A 20,165-nucleotide genomic window follows, 5' to 3' on the forward strand; every position below is an offset into this window, starting at 1 on the left:
CGTTGTTGTATATTCTGCACCTTGAAAACGGGGCTTGTCCCTGAAACGTCGGTCACTTTTTGCACGTGAGATGCTTTTATAAAGACAAGTTTTTTCACCCAGACTGCGAGTGCCGCTACCTTCTTTACCCGCTATTATACCAAGTATTTGAGGGCACCGCAGCACACACTTCAAGCAAGGAAACGAGTGCCGGTCCGCTTCCGTACAGTATATATATATATATATATATATATATATATAACGTAGTAACAAATGATGGGGCACTCACCGGATTTTGCTTGCAGAAGCGATTTTTAATCACATACCGATAATAACACCATTGTGTGACAGTGGGTACAGGTCAACGTTTCGGTCCTCCCTGGACCTTCTTCAAGACCCCCTTTGCTGCCTTCTCTGCATGCAACTACCCATCTGTCCCACTGGTCCTTAAATACCCAACACCAGTGTCCAATGGCCACTCCCCTTACTTCATACAGGAAGTCAATCAATTGCTTAAAAAAGGACTACTTATAACACTTTTATACAGCATATAATAGCGCTGTGCATAGATAGCCATCAAGACAGTGCAACTCATGTCTCACAAGCAAACAACTCACCCAATAGCACATCAATATCCACTTAATAATCTCCATCATGCGTTTCAACCATTACAGCGTGCGTTCCACGCCTCCTGATGAATTGCCGCCCAGTAACCTCACAGTGGTATTACTCATATCATGTGCGCCAGCTTCATACTGAAGGCGTCGCCTGGAAGTGATACAGGGACGTCTAGCGCGCTGATGTCCGCATCATGCGGTTCACAAGCGCTCCAGATGCCGCCGGGTGACGTCAGTCAGCGGGGCAAGGCTTGTATAATGCACGGACTGCAGATAAAGTATATGGCGCCGCCCGGAAGTGATGTTAAACATGCTGACTTCCGCATTGTGCGGTCCACATGCGCTCCAAATGGCGCTGGCTGACGTCAGACAACGGGGCAATGCTTATACAGTGTAAACACTGTTAGTGAAGTGTATAGCGCTACTCTTCCGCATACAACGTGCGGTTCATATGCGTTCCAATTGCTATTAATCCAACAAACTGCGCTAATTTCTGGGGAAATTGGTAGAAACTTACAATATATAGTACGCTAATCTGTATATCATCAGCTAGGGGAGGATTGCTTCAGAAACAGGAGCGCTACTGTCATCTATGGCTGGAAAGAAAAAATATAATAATTAAAGAAAAATTACTTTATGTTCCCTTTCTTTAAAAAAACGCCTACAGACACTGGATGTTGGTTATCCAACTGACCATATATGGGACAGAATCCTATACAAGTGCTCCCATACAATAAACATAAAAAATAATAAAAATACCTACAGACAAAAACAATATATACACCTAAATATATACATATATACCAATTAGCAATATGTGTTGGAGTATTGCCAGGCGCAAAAAAAGAAGAAAAAGAGGAAAAATATTCTACAAAAATACACTCAGTGTATTAGACTCATTAAGGCCCTTTGGGGCAATGGTGTCCAACCTCATAATCCATTTAGCTTCTTTTCTTAGAAGCAAAAGGCCTCGATCTCCTCCTCGTTCCAATGGTGGAACCCAATCGATTATCATGTAAGACATAGCGGATATTTGGTGCTTGAGCCTGAGGAAGTGAGCTGCAACCGGTTTGTCGGTCGCGGATGTTGCATACGCCAGCCGAATGGAAGACCGGTGCTGATTCATCCTCTCCCTAAATGTCCGTATGGTCTTGCCCACATATATGAGCCCACACGGGCACTTGAGGATATACACCACATGGTCCATAGTGCATACCAAATGATGTTTGATCTGTATTTTTAGACCAGAATGCGGGTGGCAGAACGTGCTTCCCGTGATCAGTGCTCTACACGTGGTGCACTTGAGACACTTGAAACAACCGTTCTTGTGCTGGAGCCAACTGCCTGTGTTGCTTGTGTGGCGCATGTTCGGGCGCATCAGGATGTCTTTGAGGTTTTGGCCCCTTTTGGCTCCTATCAGCGGTGGAGCCTGACTCACTGATTTAAAGGCAGGATCAGTAGCCAGCAGCGGCCAGTGTTTGCGTACTGCTTTCGTGACACTGTTGTACCCACTGTCGCATTTCATCACAACGGTTAGTCGATTTAGGTTGTCGCTTCTACGTCCAGTGGTGCCAGAATCCTCATTGATCTTTCTGGCTTTCGTCAAGCACCGCTTAATATCCATTGTCTTGTAGCCCCTTGCTTTGAAGCGCTCAGCACAATCTTTCAATTGCGCCTCAGCAAGTGCTGGCTCTGAGTTATTACGCATAACTCGCAAAAATTGCGAGACTGGTAGGTTGGACTTGAGTCTCTCAGGATGGTGACTTGTTGCCCATAGCAGGGCAGGTATCAATGTGTAAATACTTAATATGGTCCAATCATGAAAGGGAAAAAAAGGGAAAAAAAGGAAAAGAGGGGATAACAACATGTTTAAAAAAACATCTTTGAAAAAACATTTGTGAAAAATGTCTTTTGGCAATTTTTTAGAAAAAATCTAAGTCCAAAAACCCATATTGCGCCCATCGTATATCTTCTATTTTTTCAGAAATATTGATAAAGGATTGTTCTCATTAAGGCCCCTAGGGGCTAATGTTCCAAGTTGGTGGATCCATCGGCTTTCTCTCTTCCTCAGAAGAAGTCCACGATCACCCCCTCTAGGCGGCGGGGGGATCCAGTCAATCAGACGACACCTTAGGCTGGATATTTGATGCCCAGCAGATAAGAAATGACGCGGTATTGGGAGTTCGGCTTTGCCGGATTCAGTGGCTGCCCGTATTGAATTTCGGTGGTTTGCCATCCGTTCTCTAAATTTTCTCGAGGTCATCCCAACGTACGCTAGGCCACAGGGACAGTTAAGCAAGTATATAACGTGGTCCATTTGGCAATGTAGACGGAATTTTATCTTGATGGGTTTGCCCGAGTGGGGATGGGGAAAAGTGGCGCCCGGTGTCATGCTGTTGCAGGTCGTACAACCAGAACATCGAAAGCAGCCTGGTCGCTGGGTGTGTAGCCAAGTCGTTTTTTGTTCAATGGTGGGGCTTACTGTTGGTCTCATCAATAATTGCTTTAGATTGGGGCCTTTTTTATAAGCCATCATTGCAGGGCCATGTTTCTGCAGCTTCAGTGTATTGTCTGATTTTACTATAGGCCAATGTTGTTTCAGCCTCTTCTGGATTTTAGCTGACGTATGATCAAAGGTGTTGACGAATATCATTCGAGGTGGATCTTGTTTAGAGGTGGAGATGTCTGGTCTTTGACTTTTTGCCATATTTACACGCGCCTTGTGTAGGCATCTTGTTAGGGTGTTGGCTTGGTAGCCCCTTTGGATGAACCTACTAGTCATCTCACTTAGTTGATTTTCCATGATGGTAGCATCAGTGTTGTTTCTAATGATTGCTGAGCCCCCTGTGTTTGTATATATATATATATATATATATATATATATATAGCGGGTAAAGAAGGTAGCGGCACTCGCAGTCTGGGTGAAAAAACTTGTCTTTATAAAAGCATCTCACGTGCAAAAAGTGACCGACGTTTCGGGGACAAGCCCCGTTTTCAAGGTGCAGAATATACAACAACGTTGTTGTATATTCTGCACCTTGAAAACGGGGCTTGTCCCTGAAACGTCGGTCACTTTTTGCACGTGAGATGCTTTTATAAAGACAAGTTTTTTCACCCAGACTGCGAGTGCCGCTACCTTCTTTACCCGCTATTATACCAAGTATTTGAGGGCACCGCAGCACACACTTCAAGCAAGGAAACGAGTGCCGGTCCGCTTCCGTACAGTATATATATATATATATATATATATATATATATATATATAGGTATCAGCTGGAAGCAGAGGCGGCACTCAGCGGACTTAGTGATAAATTCTTTATGTAGAAAACAAAAATCTCCAACGTTTCGGAGCAAACGTGCTCCTTTTTCAAGGTGTACAAATTAAATGGTGCATAACTCTTACCTTAAATACCCCCCCCCCCCGAAAGTGTAAGGAGGTCCCGTGCTCGGGGCCGGAGTCGGCGTCTGACGTCACTTCTGGCTGTACGTGCTGTACAGGCACGCAGCTGCGTCTGTGTTGCTAGGTTACTGCTAGGTTATGCCGCATGCGTCTCTGTTGCCCGGTTACCGCTGTCAGATGCCTCTCCGTTCCCGTGGACGGGCCGTGACTGTGAATACAAAAGAACACATTAAAATGGTGCATAGCTGATATAAGAAGCCTGCAGATATCTGCCAGGCTATGGGTGTTACTGTGACATAATAAAATTAGCATCTTAAAACGATTAAAAACAAGTGTGTGGACAACCATATACAGACTATCAATTACGTGCAACAATACATGTAAACGCAATTGCACTGAGTACAAAATGTCTCTCCCCGGAGCGGGTGACTGTCCATGGTCGAGAGACTAAGCTGGAAGGGGGCTGGGCTTAAAAGAGGGAACGAGGGCAGGGGTGGAGGACAGTTACCGGGTATTAATATGAGTACCCATATTTGGGCCCCCTTGCAGAACGTGCATGTGTCCCTAACAGGGTTTGCTCTAGGGGAAACGGGATATGGGAAAGCGGACTAGGATCAAGGTCTGACCCGACCCAAATAAACGTTGTTTATTCTGCACCTTGAAAACGGGGTACATCCCCGAAACGTTGGTTATCTTTTTGCACGAGTTATGATTTGATAAAGAAGTGTCATTTTACCACCAAGACTACGAATGCCGCCATTTATTTCCCTGTTGCTATATATATATACAATCGATGAATTTAATGACATGATGCTTGAAGCTAATACTAAAGATGATCACATTAAATTCACATATAACAGCAGCTTCACAGAGATCCCGTACCTGGATGTGAAAGTGAATGTGACCGAAGGCTGTCTAGCCACATCAATTTACAATAAACCTACTGATGGCAATTCGCTACTGCTATCCTCAAGCTACCACCCGGACCCCCTAAAAAAATCGTTACCATACTCGCAATTTTGCCGTGTAAGGAGAATTTGCTCTAATGCTGCAGATGAACAAGCCCAGTTGAAAGCCATGCAGGATAAATTCTTGCAGGCTACAATCAACAGATACTGCAGGAGGCATATGCCAAAGTAATGGCAATCCCCAAAGAAGACTTCATTACAATGAAGGTAAAGGATGAAGCCAACAAGTCCATATTCATCATGGACTACACTCCTTCCACACACATCATTTCTAAAGCAGCAAAATCGTACTGGCCCATTATCACGCGGGATCCGGATTTAAGAAGCCTGAGAAATAACACCTTGACACCTTGCTATCGCAGAGGAAGGAACATAAAGTATTGGGTCATGAAAACCGATGTCACCCAACCTGGCCCCATAGCACCTACACACTTCCTCAGCAAGAAACCGGGAAACTACCGGTGTCTAGGATGTACAACATGTGGCTACTTAGAGCCTGGCGACACATTCACACACCCGCATTCGGGTAAAATCTACAAAAATAAAAGAGTCTACACATGCAACTCCTCCCATGTCGTCTATCTGATAAAGTGTCCGTGTGGTCTTGCCTATGTCGGCAAGACCACACGGAAATTTAAAGAAAGAATGGCGATGCATCGTACCACCATCAGACATGCAATTGAAGGAAAGACCTCGGACCAGCCGGTGGCCCGACACTTCGCCGCAGCGCGTCATGGATTGTCTACCTTGCGTTATAAAATCATTGACAGCGTCCCAGAGACACTTAGACGAGGAAACCGTGATAAAATCCTCTTGCAAAAAGAGGCAAGATGGACATATGAATTAAACACGGTTAATCCAGCAGGACTAAATGAGCAGTTAAACTTAAACTGCTTTCTGTGATCTATCTTTCTCGCTGTCTCTAGTTCCGCTCCTCATAACCTACAGTTTTCATTCTCTGATTCTTTTTATAGCTTAACCATCTATCTTGCTACCATGTATCGTTTATTTATTTTTTGATTCATTTACACATTTGTTTATTTCAGTAACCAGGTAACCACCAAAGTGCTGGAGCGTGACGTCAGCCACTATGCGACCCGGCCAGACGCATGCACACGTCTGAGGAGGACCTGCGCTGTTTGCACAGAGGGTGAAGGTGATGGGTGTCTATAAAGGTATGTACTTGTTTAATGTCTGATGCTTCTGATGAAAATTCCAATGGTGAATTGAAACGTTAAGTTTGCATACAACAGGCATTGTGTCTTTTTTTCTCTAAAACCTGAAGAGTGCCGCCAACCTCCAATACTATTTATATATATATATATATATATATATATATATATATATATATATATATATATATATACATATATATATACATACATCCAATTGTAAAGCTCAACCAAATTTGCTGCGCTATATAAGAACCTGGTAATAATAATAATAATAATAATATTAACATATGTATAGAGGACAACAACCCAAAACATACAGCCATTATGAACAACTGTATTTTAGCATGAACAAGGAGTTTTGGTGATAAAACCCTCACAGAGCCCTGATCTCAACATCATTGAGTCTGTCTGGGATAACATGAAGAGACAGATAAATATGACCAATCCTACATCCACAGAAGTTATTAGTTATTCAAGATGTTTGGAACAACCATCCTGCCAAGTTCCTTCAAAAATGGTGTAAGTGTGCCTAGAAAAATTGGGGTATGGTATAACCCTCCGACAGTCGGAATTCTGCTGGCCCTTTCTCCATCATTTAAATCCTGACTGTCAGGAGCCTGACAAGGGTTTGAGCGCATTCAAGCCCCTTGCGGGCTCACTGCGCTGACCAGGCTGCAGGCTCGGTTGCTCGCTGTGCTTGCCAACTATTCTATTCCCCCTCTATGTGGGCCGTTTACCGCCACGAGTGAAAATAACCTGTGTAAGTCGAGATTCCAGCTGTTGGACTCCAGACATTCGGGATTCCGATGTCGGAGAAATGAAGTTGGAATTCCGACTGTAAGTGAATCATCCGAAAGTATTTATGCTGTTTTGAAGGCAAAGAGGAGTCACACCAAATTTTATTTTTTTAAGTTTCTCCACTGTTGCATTTTGTTAATTGATAAAAATCTATTAATACTTCTATCTTCTAAAGCATTCTTAGGGATATTTCACACACTCCGGCTTCTGCTGGGCGGCGAAAACCCGCATGGCCAGGAAGCCTTGCCGCATTCGTAGTTTAGAATGGTGGGGATGGCCACAGCCCAGCAGCCATCCCTTTCAGTGGTGGGATCCGGCTGCAACCGGGCGGCCGGGCCGTGGCCATCCCGTGTGAATGGACACAATAGTGTCCATTAACAACTACTGTGCACGGCACGGCTTTTGGCCATGCGGCATTTCACCGCCCGGCAGGAGCCGGAGCGTGTGAAAAAGCCCTTACATTGCAGCATTTTTTCCACATGCGCCTAAAACATTTGCACAGTAATGTATGTATATATAAAAATATTACTTGAAACGTTGCAGGAAAAAAGTCAAAGGAAAAGGAGGAACAAGTCCCGCAGTTTTTGTAACATGGGGCTTTTCATTTCCCCTGTTGTACAATATTAACCTCACTATGTTAATAATGAGTTTAAAAATTCCATTTGTGGAAGCTGTGCTCCAGGACACCCTACATGTAATATTTGCCTAGATGGGAAGATTCCAATACAAACAGCGCAGCATATCACTACAGACTTACCCTGGCAGGAAATAGACTGTAACAGCTTAAAGACATATTTTCATGTGGATATGAGAAAAATAGTTACAAAATAAACATTCTCCATGTTTGCAGGTGCTATGTTCCATTGTGTTAGCCAAACAGATGTTAGGTCATGGGACACTTTTTGGCATTCAGCTGTTCTTTCATTATGGATTTTCATGTCACTTTTTAGATGAAGTTAAGCATTACACCACATCATTTCCAAGAACTAGGCTGCGTTTCATTTACAAGCTGTTAATATCTCTTTCTTCGCTTGGGTTTGGCAGTGTTCAAATAATAATGTGAAATAAACGATGACCTTTGAAATACAGGGAACAAGCAGGATATAAAACACTGAAAATAATTAAATAACCTGTACTAATCCTGGCAAAGTCAAGAACTCCACACTCTATCTATCTATCTATCTATCTATCTATCTATCTATCTATCTATCTATCTACTCTATCTATATTTTTCTTTCTCTCATCTCACATCTACATAACGTTTTTGTACAATATTACAATATGGAGCAAATCTAAAAGCAATAGATGCTTAAAATAACCGTAAAAAATGTACATTATGTAAAAGTTATAATAATAATACTTTTATTTCTAAATGCTCTTTCTCCAAATGCTTTCCTCTTATTCACATTATGCCAGAATAAATGTTGACCTAAACTCATGTCGACCTAAATACATGCCGACCTAATGTGTCAACCTAATGCTTGTCTACCATAATGCTGGTGACCTAATGATCCATACCCGCTTATAAGATACAGTAATAAGAAGCGCAGATGAACTTTGGGTTCTTACTTCGTTTTCATAAGGAACAGTGGTGGCAGCTGCCTGCAGACCAGTTCAAGTATATAAATATACTGTTAATGTTACATGTAACACTACTATTGTAAAGCGCAACAGAATCTGCTGCGCTATATAAGAAACTGTAAATAAATAAATAAATGTAACATGTGCGACAGCTGCCCGACTGAGGATGTAGCACTCAACTTCAGTTTTCCTTCCTGTATAAGCCTGCCCCCAGACTCCAATTGAAAATGTACACAGGAGCCTGGACATGGACCTATACAGGAAGGAGAAGCTGAGGGCTGCTGGTACTTAGTGCAGCCATGATTGACACACAGCACTGCTAATCCCTTGTTTCTGGTAGCCATCATACCATATACCATGCACTAGTAAAGATATATTTAACCTTTTACATCCAAATTATTTTTTTTCCTATTCAAACAGTCTGGTTTTAATGTTTAAATTAATTGTATTTTTTTGTAATATTCATAAATGGTCCACATTGAAAGTTGAACAATGTTACTGTTCTTATTTTAAAGTGGCTCACCATTGGATCTGCTACTAGCGCTAGGGCTGTTGAGCCAGACTACACATGGTGGACTTGAAAGGGTTAAATGTTTTCACACCCCCATGCTATATGTGTTCCGTGTGTACTGTATGACGGCAGCCAACACTGGTAATGAAATGTACTGGAATAATTTATTATGAATTATTCTATGTTATTATTGTCATTAGAACAAAATCTGCTGTGCATGTACAAGTCATTTATAAAAGGCGCATTGTTCTATAACGCATACTGTATGTGGACTTCAGAAAGGTTAAGTATTAAAAATGCGTGCAGGTGTGAAGTGCGGGTCCCCTAGACCCAAGGGCCTGTGTACATTGCACACGCTGCAAGTTAAATACTTGCATGCTTGTATAAGTTTGAGAGGACATAAGCACCCTGTTGTTGTATTGGAACAGTACTGGTTTGAGCTAGTTTTTGTTTACATGATTGACTTAAGGTGTTAATAAAAATGGTGAGCCCGTTAGCTGTTCTGTGGAGGAGGGATTTATAAGATTATATTAAGGAGGCTTGAGGAAACAGCTTCCTCTTTGCAGGTTTGGATCCCTCCCACCCACCTGAAGTTTGTTGTTAAGATAAGTTTAGTTGTCATTGGAATTAAGTATAAACTCTTTTTTGGTACTTCTTTACTTTCACGGCGCCAGCATGGCGCCGCGCTACTTCCGGGTTACGCTCGCCAGAAACTAAGTAAAATAAACAAAGTTAACGCCATGCCAACATGGATAGTTCATACCTCCACTATCCATGTTGGCATGGAGTTGATTTTAATTAGCGTGGCGAGCGTAGCGAGCCACCGAGCCCGCAGCGTGGGCGAGCAAAGCGAGCCCCGCAAGGGGACTCTGACGCGCGCCGCCATGCTGGCGCCGTGAAAGTAAAGAAGTACCTCTTTTTTCAATCCAACAGGAGCATGTGAAGGGCAGGGCTCCTCGGTGGCTCAATTTTAGTGCAACAGAGACTGACTAACATTTCCCCTTTGAGAGAGGCAAATCCTAGTACCAGGTCTCCATCTTAGGGAGGGACCAGCACTGTGCTATTTAAGGGAAAATTGTACTATGCAAGACAATTTGTGCAGGGGGCGGAGACTCCACCCCCCATTTGGTAATCTAGATATTAAGTTAAAGCCTATGGGCGAGATTTATTGTGTTGACCGTTTTTCCGAAAATGCGATTTTTGCTCAAATCGCCTTGCATCGCCGTTTTTTAAAATCGCATTTTTTCCCAGAAATCGCATATTTAATGAGGTGTGTATTCCGGCATGAAAAGTGCGAGAAAGTGCGATGTAGGGCGATTTTTGGGATGAAAAGTGTGATTTTTTTAGTCATGAAAAGGTGCGATTTTGTTAAAATGTGCGATTTTGTGATTAAAAAAAAATAAAAAAAATAAAAAATTGGCGTGAGGTCCCCCCTCCTGTACATAACCAGCCCTGGGCTCATTGAGCTGGACCTGGTTCCAAAAATATGGGGGACAAAAAGCGTAGGGGTCCCCCGTATTTCTGAAACCAGCCCCGGACTCTTGGACCGGTCCTGGTTCCAAAAATACGGGGGACAAAAAATCTGGGGGTCCCCCGTATTTTGAAACCAGCACCGGGCTCCAACAGCCCGCAGTGTCATGCCACAGCCGGGGGACACTTTTTACATAAGGTCCCCCGGCCATACCATGAGCACCGTGGCTGGTCAGCCTTGGACGGGGTACCTGGAGGAGTGGGGACCCCCCCAATAAAGGCCCCCCCCCCCAGGCTTCACCCGTCCAGGGCTGAAGCACGGGGCTGTCACCGGCGTCCCTGGCCTTTGGACGCCGGCCTGATAGGGTTAAATTCACATTCCTAACATTGCTTAATACAGGAGAAATACAAGTGCCAGCAGACCTCCCCCGCATGCTGGGACTTGGAGAACCACAAGTCCCAGCATGCGGGGCATTAATGGGCCCACTGGGACTTGTAGTCCACCTGTAAAAATAATGTTAAAATAAAGCACACACACAGAAAAGTTAAACTTTATTACATACACACATCCACACACCTCACTTTTACACCGCTATACATACCGATCCAGGATCCAGCGCTGGTCTCTCTGCAGCAGAGCCGGACAGCCCGCACTGAGGGGTAGATTTATTAAGCTTGGTGTCTGTTTTTTATCACCGGCCAATCAGCTCTTACCTGTCATTTTTCTAACCAAGCCTGTAGCTTCACAGGTAGGAGTTGATTGGATGGTGATAAAAACCAGACAGTTTATCACTTCACCGAGCTTAACCCCTTACCGCCGCAGCCTGTTTTATCCTTCCTGACAGAGCCCTTTTTTTCAAATCTGACATATATCACTTTATGTGGGGATAACTTTTTATTGCTTTTACTTATCCCAGTGATTTTGAGATTGTTTTCTCATGACACATTGTACTTTAAGTTAGTGGTAAATTTTGGTCGATACAGTCTGTTTTTTTTTGTGAAAAATACCAAAATGTAAAAAAATTGAACATTTTGCAATTTGCAAAATGTTAAATTTTCTGCTTGTGAGACAAATAATCATACCACTCAAAATAGTTAATAACTAACATAGACCATATGTATACTTTATGTTTCAATCATTATTTCAACCTCCTTTTATTTTTTTTGGACACTAGGGGGCAGCAGAGTCAAAATTATACACATAACACAGAAAACGCTGCAATTGGCTGTTCACATTTGAACAGCCAATCGCAGCGATCGCTGATGGGGGGGGGGGCATCGCTGCCCCCCCTGGGCAATGAGGGAAGATGTCTGCTGTCAGGGACAGCAGACATCGTCCCTCTGTCACCGCGTCTATAGACGCGGTGACAGTTTAAAGTCATGACGTACATTTATGCCATGTGTCGGGAAGTACATCCCAACCATGATGTAAATGTACGTCAAATGTCGGGAAGGGGTTAATTAATCTGCCCCTGACAGCGGCCTGAACCGGCTTTTCCGATGCAGCTAACAGCTTCTGTCGCGCTGTCCCAGCGCTACAGAGGCTGAGAGCGTCTTTGGCTTATGCGTCTCCATGGAGACGCATAGCTCAGCCAATCAGGGCTGAGCTATGCGTCTCCATGGAGACACATCGCCCAATCATGCTCTCAGCCTGTGTCGCGCTGGGACAGCGCGACAGAAGCTGTTAGCTGCATCGGAGAAAGCCGGTTCAGGCTGCTGTCAGTGCGGGCTGTCTGGCTCTGCTGCAGAGAGACCAGCGCTGGATCCTGGATCGGTATGTATAGCGGCGTAAAAGTGAGGTGTGTGGATGTGTGTGTATGTAATAAAGTTTTACTTTTCTGTGTGTGTGCTTTATTTTAACATTCTTTTTACAGGTGGACTACAAGTCCCAGAGGGCCCATTAATGCCCAGCATGCGGGAGAGGTCTGCTGGCACTTGTATTTCTCCTGTATTAAGCAATGTTAGGAATGTGAATTTAACCCTATCAGGCCGGCGTCCAATGGCCAGGGACGCCGGTGACAGCCCCGGGCTTCAGCCCTGGACGGGTGAAGCCTGGGGGGGGACCCCTTTATTGGGGGGGTCCCCACTCCTCCAGGTACCCCGTCCAAGGCTGACCAGCCACGGTGCTCATGGTATGGCCGGGGGACCTTATGTAAAAAGTGACCCCCAGCTGAGGCATGACACTGTGGGCTGTTGGAGCCCGGTGCTGGTTTCAAAATACGGGGGACCCCCAGATTTTTTTGTCCCCCGTATTTTTGGAACCAGGACCGGTCCAAGAGTCTGGGGCTGGTTTCAGAAATACGGGGGACCCCTACGCTTTTTGTCCCCCGTATTTTTGGAACCAGGTCCGGCTCAATGAGCCTGGGGCTGGTTATGTACAGGAGGGGGGACCTCACGCCAATTTTTTTATTACTTTTACACATATTTTACCAAAGAACCATACACAGATCACAATGATCTGTACATGGTTCTGACAAAATCGCCATGTTTCTGACAAAATCGCCAGTCAGGATCAGGTCTATTTTTTTTTTGAACTTTAGACCATTTTTTTTGGCGATTTCCAAATTCGCATCTCATTAAAAATGCGAATTGTATATTTTTCAATGGGGAAAACATCTGGATGCGAATTCCGGAGTTAAAAAAAAAATCGCACTTTCAGAAAGTGCGATTTATGCCGCAAATCGCCACCCATTAAGTAGTCGATTTGGGGAAAAAACGAAAAAAAAAACGGTTGTTTTTGCGATAAAAATCGCCAAAAACCCAACATCGATCTCTAATAAATGTCACCCTATGGCTGAGGTGCACCGCTTTTTGTGCCACCATTCTCTATTCTTAATTCTAATTTGATTTTGAAATGTGGATGTAACCTCTTTATTCCAATTTATACAGTTTTCTGTGTCATTGTTTGTTATATTAAGCTGAAGGTAATGGAAATAATAAAACATATGGGTGACTTAACAGATATGCTAAGGCCATTATACCTATTGGAGTAGATTTATTAAGCCTGGTGAAGTGATAAAGTGGTGATAAAGTACAAGGTGATAAGTCACAAGTCAATCTGTTCCTAACTGTCATGTTACAGGCTGGGTTTGAATATTGACTTTTAGGAGCTGATTTGCTGCTGTGTGATCACCTTCCATTTTATCACTTCATACTTAATCACTTATCACTTAATACATCTACCCCATTGTCTCTTATCCCCTATCCCTTTAGAACATAAGCTCACAGACAAGTGCACTACCTTATAGAGATGTGCAGACTCGGATTCCATAGATCCGAGCCCCCCCGAACGTCATCATTCCGAGCCCGGTTCCGAGCAGTGCTCGGAGATTCCCGCCTGACTCGGGTCCGTCCGCGTGGTCAGAACGTCATCTCCTGGCGCCGGATTTCACGAGGCTTTAAATAGCGGCTGCTGCGCCCACCATCTTCACTCCAGTCTAGTAGTGGGTTGGGAGAGGGTGTGTTGGTGCTGCTGCTGGGGCTTAAACTTGAGCTTGAGCTTGACCTTGAACGCAATATATTTTATTCGCTGGGGCTGTCTCTCAGTGCTGCTGTGTAGTCTAACTGTGTACTTGTAGTACTACTGTCTCCTCTGTGCGGTCTACCTCTGGTGTGCTGTGCTGTAATTATTTTATTCGCTGGGGCTGTCTCCCTCAGTGCTGCTGTGTACTCTGTTCTCCTCTCTGCTTAGGGTGGGCTCTCCCTAGCAAGGAGGACAGTCTAACTGTGTACCTGTAGTACTACTGTCTCCTCTGTGCTGGGGCCTACCTCTGGTGCTGTGCTGTAATATATATTATATGAATAATTAATTATATTATATATATAGTCCACTGGTGCTGCCTGCACTGAATCTGCCAGTATTATTTAGTTACTCAGTCCACTGTTGCCACTGGCAGTGCTACTGCCTACCTAGTGTACCTACCTAGTACATACTAGGCTGCTACAGGTATATCTAATTGAATTAAAAAATAATACTTGTGCTGCGTGGGACTGTAAAAAATAATTCCATGCTGCTGGTGCACTGACGTGTGCCACTGAGTGCCACTGCCAAGCAGTACCTAATAATAAAATGAATTATTATAAATTCTGCTGGTGCACTGCATAAAGCTACTGGTGGTGTGTAATATAACTACCCACTGGCGAATTTAGGGGGGGGGGGCACCCGGGCACAGGCCCCCCCTGTCATTTCTGACTTTTTTTTTTAATCTGTTCTGCCGCGCTTGTAGTGACAGCTGGGCTGCCGTCACTTGAGCCGATCAGCAGCTGCTGCTGTGGGGTCCTTCCCTACCGCACCTACAGGCACTTGATCGTGCCTGTCAGTGAGACCCGACACGTGCTGGGGATCTAGCTTCCAGAACGGGCAGGGCCTCTCTACGGGGGACACAGCGCCAGCGGTGATCACTGGCTGCAGCTGGAGATGCCAGCGCAGCACCGCGAGTGGTCCGCATCTACAGCTTTAGGAACTTAGGAAGCACCGCTATTATTGAAGGGGGACAAGGCAGGTACTGTCTTAGGAGGCACTTTACCAAGTTTTTACTGTCGCCACCCACCTTCTCTCTCCCACTCCATGTCTGCTCAGCCACCTCTCTGTATACCTAGCCCCCTACTCCCCCTCCCTTTCTCCCTAATCCCAGTCTTTTCCACCCTTTCTCCACAGCCTTTCCTGACCCTCTCCCCCCTCCCTGTCTCCCTTGCCCCCTTCTTCCACTCCAGGTTTCTATGGGGCTCTCAAAGTTCTAGTTATGCCCATGCCACAGGGCATTCAGGGCCGCTCCCGGTAATGGGGTGTGGGACAGCCACTGCTCTAACAGCCGGGCAGAGAGCCGGGGGGCTGCCCGGGTGTATTCAAAGCGCTGCACGTCCCGGCTATTTGAAATTTTGCGCTTACGTCTCCCGGGTCCGGCAGCCAGTCAGGAGCCACCATTGCCGCTCCTGAGACCCAGCAGGCGGCAGCGCGAGATTTCAAATAGCCGGGATGTGCAGCGCTGTGAATACAGCCGGGCAGCCCCTGGCTCTCTGCCCACCTGTCAGTGCCCACAGTTCTTCCTGGAGACAGCTGTCCCCTCGTTACCAGGAGCATGTATTCCCCCATGGCAATGAGCATGTAACCTCCCATGGCAACGAACATAGAACACCTGGCAACAGTCATGTAATCCCACATGGCAGTGAGCATGTAATTCCACATGGCAACAAGCAATGTAATGCCACATTGCAACGAGCATGGAACCCCTGGCATCAAGCCTGTAATCCCACATGGTAACGAGCATGGAACCCCTGGCAACGAGCATGGAACCCCTGGCAAAGAGCACGGAACCCCTGGCAAAGAGCATGTAGGTAAGCAGCATTTACAGTATGCAGCATAATTAGTAATAGGCATTACAATGCTTGGCATAATACATAATGGTGTGTGGCATAACGTGTAATTGTCATTATGGTGTAATTTTTTTGTCCCTGTTTATGGTATTTATTGTGAATTTGGGCTTAATCCGTGTGGCATTATGTGAATTTTGGCTCTATCTGTGTGGCTTTATGTGAATTTTGTCTCAATCCGTGTGGCATTATCGGAATTTTGGCTCATTTCGTTTGGCATCATGTGTTAAGAGCAAGTATAATGGGGTCTACTATTTTGTTGCATAATGTGTAGAAGTGGTATATGGTGTGGTACACTGCACTCAAGGACACGCCCCTTTTGAGTGTCCACACCCCCTTTTGCAGAGCGCAAAACTGTTTCTTCATGTTTGACACCAAGGTGGGTCTGTGTACTTTATATCCCAGGGCTCTCTGCTCTCCTCCTTTCCACTGGCACACGGGGTGTGGGCACCACTAACATCCCCCCCTCCCCCTATTATGGTGCCCCCCCCCCCTGTCATTTTCTCCTGGATCCGCCCATGTAACTACCTTTTGTGGTGACCACTGGCAGTGCTACTGCCTGCCTGCCTACCTACCTAGTAGTTTATTTTCTCTACCTACTAGGCTGCTATATTATTAATACTTAATTAATTGAATTATATATAGTCCACTGGTGCTGCCTGCACTGAATACTGTGAATAGAGGTTGCCAGTATTATTTACTAAGTCCACTGTTGCCACTGGCAGTGTTACTGCCTAAGTGTACCTACCTACCTAGTAGTACAACTACATACTAGGCTGCTATATCTAATTTAATTAAAAAATAATACTTGTGCTGTGTGGGACTGTAAAAAATAATTCCATGCTGCTGGTGCACTGACGTGTGCCACTGAGTGCCACTGCCAAGCAGTACCTAATAATAAAATTAATTATTATAAATTCTGCTGGTGCACATATACTAGTATTGCTGACGTATCTACCTGTCTTGTGCCTAGTACTGCCTTATTTACCTGTCTGGTGCCTAGTACTGCCGTATCTACCTGTCTGGTGCCTAGTACTGCCGTATCTACCGCTGCAGTGCCACTCTTACATGAGCCACATGTTTGTGCCGCACACTTGTGGGGCTTAGCATAGTTATCCAGCTACCTCAGTGCAACCTTTTACCCTAAAAACATTATTGTGAGGTGTTCAGAATAGAATGGAAATGAGTGGAAATGAATGTTATTGAGGTTAATATAGCGTAGGAGCAAAAAAAAAAAAAACACTTTGGAGGTGTTTTGCCAAAACCCATTAGAACCCAAAACCTCAAGGTAATCAGAACCCAAAACCCAAAACCCGAAAAGTGGCCGGTGCACATCCCTACTACCTTATATATCTCACATCGGATCCGATACGTAATCCCGGCGGTCGGAATCCCGACACTGGAATCCCGACCGCCGAAATCCCGACATGGGGGGGACGTGGATCGCCCCTCCTTGCGGGCTCGCTGCGCTCGCCACGCAGCATGCCCGGTGCCTCTCTACGCTCGGCACGCTATTTTATTCTCCCTCTATGGGTGTCGTGGACACCCACGGAGGGAGAAAGTTTCGGGATTTCGGCGGTCGGGATTCCAGTGTCGGGATTCTGAACGCCGGGATCCCGACCGCCGGCAAATTGACCGCATCCCCTCACATCTTTCCACTCTTTAGTCAGTTTCATAATTTGTATTTGTCCTAGACTGAATTGGTTCTGTATGCATTTAGCTCAGGCTGTATTTTTTATTTTATTCTCCATAAAAAGAACAAAGACTTACTAAAAGAAGGTAGGCAAAACAATTGGCTTCTTCCCATGAGCTGTCATGCTCCTCTTGGGTCAAGAATATCCCAAAAGGACAAATGATATGAAGAAAGAACAATTGAGCAAAAGTAACAAACAACATAATTCAGGTCAAATTCTTAATGGACTAATCAAAGAAAGGGATATTCTGTGGAAATTCTGTATAATTACTATAAGGATTTAAAGAAATTAGAAAAAATATAAATAAAGAAAAAAGACCATAAAAAATCCACTAATTAAATATGGGATATTAAATCAATATTCAAAGAGAAAAGGAATATCCTATCAAATCTTCTAGATTTGAAGAATGCTCCCTTATGCACTAGTTTATTTAAGCAAACAAGATTACCTACCCAAAAATGTACAAAAAACATGGAAGGGTATGAGGCTGAACTTGAACAGTAATGGCTTGATACGGTCTCATGTCTGACTCCATCCAAAATGGATAAAAGAATATACAGAAAGGTCCACAAACCTACAATGTATCTAAACAGTTAATTTCTTATCAATGTGTTCAATATTGTTTTTTTTTTGTATTGCATCTCATGTGTTTAACTTTTTATTTGTAAAACTTTATTTTTATATCTGTTTTATTCATTTTAACTTAATTTAAACTTTGCCGAAATAATTCACTTTAATTCACTTCATTTAAATATTCATTTTCCCCCTTAGTCCTTAACTGGAATGCTGAAATATGATAAACAGAGGGTATTTTTTCAAATAGTGTCTCTCCAGTCCATTTTTATTCCTTTAGTAATCAAACATGTGCTTCTTAAACATCGAAACATAGAATTTGATGTCAGATAAGAACAACTTGGCCCATCTAGTCTGCCCCTTTTTTAAACATGTTACCTCAAACCATATTTGATCCTTATCTTAGATCTATAGATCTATCTATAGATCTTCTTAGATCTATCAGTCCAGTGGCATAACCTCTGGAGGCAAAGGAGACATTTGGGGAAGGAAGGTTGATTGGAGGGCCACCAGGATCCTCTACTGGTCAAGACTGGTGGTACGGGTGGAAACCAGATTTGTCAGCTGCACTTAAAGTTGCAACTTATAACTTCCAAAATATGGCCTGGGCCATGACCTGCAGCAGGATGAGGGCACAGAAGGACTAGATGCCCTCTCTCCTCTTCTTCAGCTGACATGTCAGGTATTTGTTTTTGTTCTACTGTATGTGAGCCCATGTGTTTTCTTTTTTCCTGTGGGGAGATTGTGTTTTTTCTTATCATGTATGATCCCAGTGTGATCACATTATTTCCTCCTCAGATTTGCTACTGCACATGTGGTGATGGACATCGGGGAGGGAAAGGAGGGCACCACTGTTTATTTGCCTATGGGTGCCTTAATATGAATATACGCAATTATCACTCAGTGCCATGGGTCTCCAACAAGTGGAGGAACACAGTTCAATAAAGGCCAAACCATTTATATTTTTATGCAACCTTTTGATGTTGCTTCTCTGAGAGTAAAGAACGAGCAATAAAGACAAGCGGCTTAGCCAAAGACAGCAAACTCTATTTATATAGAGAAATCGTAAAGCATATTAACAAATAACATGGTATAGTGTGCAACATATAAACCAGAAATGAAATTATATAGTCCAGTCATGGTAACAATGCATGTGTAAACAGAATAGAGTACTTTTAAATAAAGTTATGCATAAATGACAAAAAATACAGAACATATAGCAACATAGAATAATCCTTCAAGAAATGTTTTTTGCCTTGACCATATCCTATCTTTGACAGTGATGCAGCCCTCGTGCAAATCTTGTTTTTATGTGGCCCTTACAGCTAATTGAGTTTGAGACTCCAATTCTATTATCACATCTTTTTCTCACCTTATTATTTTATACTGTTTATATACAAATCAGTTACGGACATTTAACAGTATGTACTAGAATCACTCAGCTGGTCATTAATAAAATGTGAAATTTAGTCATATTGATATAATCATTCCAGTGGTCCAATATTTTTAAATAAATCTTATAAATTAATCTTTTTATACTCAGTCACACATCACCCTAAGTTGAATATTTAATAAGTACTTCTAATTTATTTAGGAATTTCCTTGTTTTAACGTTGCGCTCATAGATAATCTCCAACAGATAACTACTTTATTCCTTTCAGAAACTTCAATTATTAATTGAGGTGAGAGACTCAGAAGATTCTGTTCATTAAGATCTCCATTGGGACTAAGAATTTATTTATAATACAGTTAAGATCTCCATCGGGGCTGTAGATATTTGTTCCATATTTATGGAGCTCTGCTTTAATTTATTCTATAAGGGATATTTTGATTTATTCTGCTGGGCATTATGATGTCTATTACAAGTCTGTTACTAATTACATTTTGCTAACTCTATGCCTTGGCAATGACTGTGCTACTGAGACCCATCTCAACAATAAACGTATTACTAGCACTATGTAGAAGGGTCCCATTTTTTTCCCTTTTCATTTTATTGCGAGATTGTATTGCAAATATCTTGATTGCTTAA

The sequence above is a fragment of the Crinia signifera genome, chromosome 4 (genome assembly GCF_055691185.1).
Source record: "Crinia signifera chromosome 4, ASM5569118v1, whole genome shotgun sequence".
Classification (NCBI taxonomy): Eukaryota; Metazoa; Chordata; class Amphibia; order Anura; family Myobatrachidae; genus Crinia; species Crinia signifera.